Consider the following 6,296-nt stretch of genomic DNA (forward strand, 5'->3'; position numbering starts at 1 on the left):
TGCGAGATGGATGTGCATTTGGACTGTTAATCGCTTTCTACAACAGGCAACATTTCGTGTAGCTAATAATGTCACAAAAGTTTGTTGCCACGCAAAAATCAGTTGCACTCGCTTAGGCAAATTTTTGTTATATTTAATGCAGTATAACGTAGATTAGGAAATAAGCTTCAGACGCGCCAGTTTTGCTGCAGCAAGCATTGCTGCTACTTTTGCAAAGATTGCGGCAAAGCTGTTGCACCGTTTTTCAAGTGCTGCATAATCAGTGAATAATGTTAGCCTCGCAATAGTTTATAAACGGTGAATAATTTATTTCAAAGCTCTGTTTAACGCACATGTATTATCGGATGTGTCAGAATTGTAGACGGATCGTTTCACGATTCTCCATCTACATCGATCAATTACAATGCACATCTTTTGAATAAGCGAAAGGAGTGCAGTGGGGGAAAGGGGGAGTTTTCAGCGCCCTCACCGTAGAAGGGAAAATGACGGGAGCTTTGTAGCTAAGCATAGTACAGTGCTCCAAGCAGCAAAACAATGTCGCTCCAGGCCCCAGGAGAAAATGTAGGGTTCTCAGCCCTCCCCTTTGGGATCATGATAGTAGATAGAGGTGGTTAAATGACCAATTTTCATTGATCTGATTCATATTATGACTGACTAACCATCGGAGGAAGTGGACAGGCAAAGGCCTTCCTTGGATGTATTGCATCTAAATGAGTTTATTTGAAAACAATAACAGTGACAACTAAGCAGATAAGAAAACATTTTTAAGGGTCACAACCATTACAATCACCAAATGGTGGGAGTCAATTCGGTTTTGTAAGTAAATAGCTCTGGATTTAGAATCGTTAATTTAGAAAACAAATAGCAACCAGTAATTAAGAACTGCAATCTTGGACAATACCCGATTCCCTCTATAGCGCGCGCCTGCAGGGAATCACGGTAGTTGTATTCATCAAACCCTGCGCGAGACTCAGCAACACGCATCGTTGCTGAGTCTCGCGCAGGGTTTGATGAATACAACCACCGTGATTCCCTGCAGGCGCGCGCTATAGAGGGAATCGGGTATTCTGGGACACTGCACATCTTGGGGACATGTAATATAGTCACCAAATTCACCCATTAAGCTCCCCCCCCCCCCCCTTCATTGAAATGTTGGGTGTAACCAACTCAAGAGACAGGCCTCTTTAGTTGTGTCGTTTAATATTGAAAAGATTGGGGGACAACATAACAAAGGAAATTTGTGTGCCAATACCAAATTTATTGTCCAGGACTGCAGTTCTGTTACATTCAAACCTAGTCATACCTATACAATGATTCTAGCATCAAGAGAGGAGCTTTAGTCACTTTGAATTAAGAACTAGATTGAAGAAACAACCCATTACACTTCACTTGTTTTATTCTGTTTTGATCAACTGGTAATCTAACCCTTTGTTGTTCCTACAAGTGATCAAAGTAAGTTTTCTCCTTGCAAAATAAGAATATTGTCAAGTAGGCAAGTTACGAGAGCAACAGAATTGATCAACTAGAAAAATATATGGCAAATTTATAAACCACCAGTTTGAATTATAAGTAAAAATAAATAAATAAATATATATATAAGTTAATGTGGGGAATTATAAGCCGCTTCAAGCTTGGGAATGCAAGGGTTATGGCAACAGATGTAAAACAATGAAACAAAAATGTCATTATTGCTGTAGTAAATGCTTCTGCTTAAGGCATTAAACAGATATCAAGTTTATTGTTTGTAAGTTATTGGTGAATGAAGTTAAGTAATGGTCAGTCATGAACTTTCACTTCTATCAGTGGTGGATCTAGGGGAAGGGCCTGGGTTTTTTTTTAACCAAAAAAAGAAAAATTATTTTTCAAGAGCACCCCCACTCCCCCTTTTTCCGGTGTCTGACATTTGCAGAATGCAGACTGCAGAATGCAGAATGCAGAATGCAGAATGCAGAATGCAGAATGCAGAATGCAGAATGCAGAATGCGGACTAAGAGAATATATTGTGTTACCTTTACCATTATTGAAAGCTAACCGTAAACAGGCTAACCGAAGTGCTATTTAGGCTAACCGGAGTGAACAGTAGGCTAACCGGAGTGTGTAGTAGGCTAACCCGAGTGAAAAGTTCACTCCGGTTAGCCTACTACGCACTCCGGTTAGCCTACTATACACTCCGGTTAGCCTGTTTACGGTTAGCTTTCAATAATGGTAAAGGTAACACAATATATTCTCTTAGTCTGCCTTCTGCATTCTGCGTTCTGCATTCTGCAGTCTGCAGTCTGCATTCTGCATTCTGCATTCTGCAAATGTCAGACACCGCCCTTTTTTCAGGGTATGGGTGATCGGGGCCCCCACTTAACTGAAGGCCTCGATCCGCCACTAACTATATTCCAAGAAGTCCAAATTACCCCAGGTTCCTGAAGGCAAAAGATTTTCCCCTGTGAATAGCAAATTATGAAAGCAAGCTTTTGTAATGGTTATGCCTTTGTTACTTGCATGCAGCACTTTACAGGAAAACCTCTAGCACACAGAGACTGCTGTTTAAAAGCACAATTACCCTGTGTGATCAATCAATGAATTTGAGAATTAATGATAACTGATAATTATTGAAAAATAGTTGAAGCTGATGACCAATGACAAGAGAAATTTTTGTGACCTTAGTTAGCAAAAGCATTCTTGTTGCTCATCAACATAACATTAATGGTCTGATTTAATACAGGATACTTAGAAATGAGAAAAGGTTAATAATAATAATAATAATAATAATAATAATAATAATAATAATAATAATAATAATAATAATAATAATTAAAACATATTTATACAGGATGACCATTTCAGTTATAAAAACTGCTATCAACATGGGTCCTGGGTTAAAAAATAAATAAATGAATAGTTAATAATAAAATAGAGTAATAAAAACAGTTAAAAAGCTATATAAAAAATCTAAGAAAAGACATATAACTAGTGGTAACCACAGGTTAGAAAGTGCGGGCCTTGACGCACTTAGACAAGGTACTGGTAGGCAGTGCCGATAATTATAAATAAACGACTGAACAAGGAAGACTGAGATGATCAAATGGACAATAGACAATTATTCTGAGTAACGCGTCACGCAAGGAATTTTTTGCACGCGGTGCAGTGTGAATTTAGATGTGATTTTTCTCAGTCGGTAAACTCGCTATGTTGTCAGTGTTATAACGAATCTCTCGACAATAACCGCTGTTGGAATCATTCGCTTCACCGTGGTTTATCTGTGATACAATCACATCAAATGTTCTCAAAAGCAACACATAACGCCTTCACGGAAGGTTTATCTAATGTGACAAGCTGTATTTAAAATATCGCTCTTGGAGAACAGATTTTTCTCTTCCGGTTTTACGACAAACTGTCGTGATTAACACATTTTCGCATTCCGATCGTGCTTAGTGGAAGAACAAAAATTTTCAACTTCCGGTTTGGTCCTGGTTTATAAACGTGGCACGCACGCGTAAAACGCAATCCGCTGGTCACTGTCAAGATTAGGGTTGCGGGCCTCTCTTGGGCCCGCAAAAAGCGATAAAAAGACTAGATAGATAGATAGATAGATAGATAGATAGATAGATAGATAGATAGATAGATAGATAGATAGATAGATAGATAGATAGATAGATAGATCTAGATTCATAGAACTGGCCAGTGTCCTTTACTTAGAAGATGCCTATTGTGATAAATTTTAAGTTTGGTAATGTCCTTGACAGGATTTAAACCCATGATGTCCCAAACAGTAGGTAGGCAGGCACTCTACCCACTGAGCTACAGAGACTCGATTTTAGCTTAATGGAGTCTTGATCTCCATAGCTCAGTGGATAGAGCACCCACTCGGTGTTTGGGAGGTAATGGCTTTACTGAATTCTTGTCGGGGACAGATCTTTCTTTGCCCCACACCTATGGCATGATGAGCATTACATCTTAGTCATAGATACCTATTGTCAGTTTCCAAATAACAACAAGTTCTGACTTAAGGTGACCCCGGCAACTGGCCACACTCATTAAGAACAATCCCCACTCCCAATCTTTTGACATTTTTCTTGTGACTAATGACTGGTCATCCGGTTTGGCCAATCAATATCAATTAACTTACACTAATTTATTAACCACTGATATTGCTTGATCAATTAATTTCTGATGACCAATTTGATTGGTCATGGCAGTAGGTAATATGACATAAATAAGCTATCAACACATTAAGCATGTACTAAAAAAGTATAGAGTGCACAGAGAACAAAACTGAGTGGTTGGGTAAAGTCAATAAGTGTTGAAGACATCTCCATTGTCTGTGGCGGATCAAGGGGAGGGGCCGGGGGGGCCCGGGGCCCACCTTATTTTTTGGCAAAATTGAGGCCCGAAAAGTTGAGAAAAATTATTTTCGAGAGCGGGTCCCCTCCTAATTTTATGGCTGGGATGATCAGGCCCGCCACTTAGCTGAAGGTCTGGATCCACTACTGATTGTGCACACATCACCGGCTTCCCCCCTGGGATTGACCTCTTCCTTTATATGTAGTGAAAAACTTCAAGACACAACAAACCTTTGGCTGGGTGTTTACCCCTGCTTATTAGGTGGACTGTGAAAAGGGTGAAGCATACAGACTTTGTGGATTTCACCAGGGGTGGGGGTAACTTACAAGCCATTGACCCTCGGTTTACATTTTGGCAGAAGAAAAATTGGAAGAATGTAATAGGGGTTGTCTGAGAAGAAAATGTAAACCAGTGGACTTTGCTCATAAGATTTCGCTTCCCAGGGAAAAAAAGGTAAACACGATCCCATTGCTTCGCCCTTATATTACAATCCGGAACGGAGCCACCAAATCAAACCCAATCAATATCCCTAACTCTCGACCAGGCATTCATAGTTGCTCACACGACTGCATGTAAGCTTGCAACATCAGACAAGATCCATGCTTCCATTCATGTGATCTTTCACCCTTGTAGTATAAATCTAAACATTTTTAATTTATAAATATTTTTTTCTCTTACCTTCAATCCACCACTCACTGGCCTCCCGTTCGGTTCCAGAGTTCCCGCGGTCTCGTTCAAAAAACCGCTGGTTAAAAGGACAGAAGCGTTTTTAGACAAAGTGAGATCTGGGTACTAGATTACTTCGCGCATAAAATTCTAGCCGTCAATCTAGCCAATATTGAAAGAAAGCTACCCTCTACGAGCTTTTTACGAGAAAATAATTGCGGTTTAATCAAAAATGAAACTAATTAAATCGGTTATTTATTCCTGCATTTTTATATTAGCATATATCCAGTGAACTTTAACCCATTAGGTATTTTTTACTGAATACACCAAAAAATATAAAACAGAGAAATAAATTTAAAAAAGCAAGATGCAGATGATAAAAAAAGAAAAGACAGTGAAAAAGAAAAAAAAAGTTAAGTGACCCCGACGTGACTTGAACACGCAGCCTTCTGATCTGGAGTCAGACGCGCTACCATTGCGCCACGGAGTCCCAGCCGATTAGTGATAGAAAAATTTAAGTATATAATTTCATTGTTTTCCCTCCATGTCAACAATGTTCGCAGTTGTGTTATGATATACTTTTGACGTGTTGCTAAATTCATTTACGTCCAAGCTAACTTACAAAAAGAGTCAAAACCTTATTTTCGACAGTTAAAAAATCCATATTTTGGGATTAAAATGAAACCACCAGCGACGAAAAATGCAGGTACCCGGTAATTTAAAAATTGAATAAATTTACAACTGTAAACGCGCCGACCCGGAAAGCAGACGAACTAAAACACCAACCGCCTATTAAAACATAAATAAAATTAGGATATTGGCTGACGTTGAACATTTTTAAATTTATCCTGCTTAACCGTTGTCGAAACTGCCTCACTGACTAAACAAATTATGACTTTGTTTGCCTTTGGCGTTTGACAAGCAATTTAATCCGGTTTAACAGTTTGACTGGACTCTAAAAATATCCATTATTTTAAATCTATAGCTCTATTATTTTGGAAGTTTAAGGTGGGGTGGTGTTATTATGGAAATCAAGATTTGTGAATTTTATTGCGTTGTGTTCTTTTTTCTATTACAGTCAAAGAAGAACAGTGTTATTCGTCTAATAGGAGGCGTTGTATTATTGCTTTGTTTTCAAAACCCATCAAAAAATATTCAGTCGACCTGTCGTACGCCAAAATAATGTGTGAACTTATCAAGCTGCAATTTGTTTAACTGGGCTTATTTTAGCGCTCATTAAATATGTAACTGCGTTCTAAAGCTACATACTGCGGGTTATTAACCTGTTTTGTGGC

The 6,296-nt window shown here is 38.7% G+C and overlaps 1 long non-coding RNA gene and 1 other non-coding gene across 2 annotated transcripts; both read right to left on the reverse strand.

Annotated features, from left to right (window-relative positions):
• Window positions 1–845: 845 nt before the first annotated feature.
• On the reverse strand, window positions 846–1,317 carry LOC144653496 (uncharacterized). The gene is made up of 2 exons (XR_013570753.1): window positions 1,077–1,317; window positions 846–909 (listed from the first exon to the last, which is right to left on the reverse strand). It is a non-coding gene; the product is annotated as an uncharacterized LOC144653496 (long non-coding RNA).
• Window positions 1,318–5,419: 4,102 nt separating this feature from the next.
• Window positions 5,420–5,491, reverse strand: Trnaw-cca (transfer RNA tryptophan (anticodon CCA)). The gene has a single exon. It is a non-coding gene; the product is annotated as a tRNA-Trp (tRNA).
• Between the last annotated feature and the right edge of the window lie 805 nt (window positions 5,492–6,296).

Source organism: Oculina patagonica, chromosome 5 (genome assembly GCF_052425735.1).
Source record: "Oculina patagonica isolate OP01 chromosome 5, crgOcupat, whole genome shotgun sequence".
NCBI classification, from domain to species: Eukaryota; Metazoa; Cnidaria; class Anthozoa; order Scleractinia; family Oculinidae; genus Oculina; species Oculina patagonica.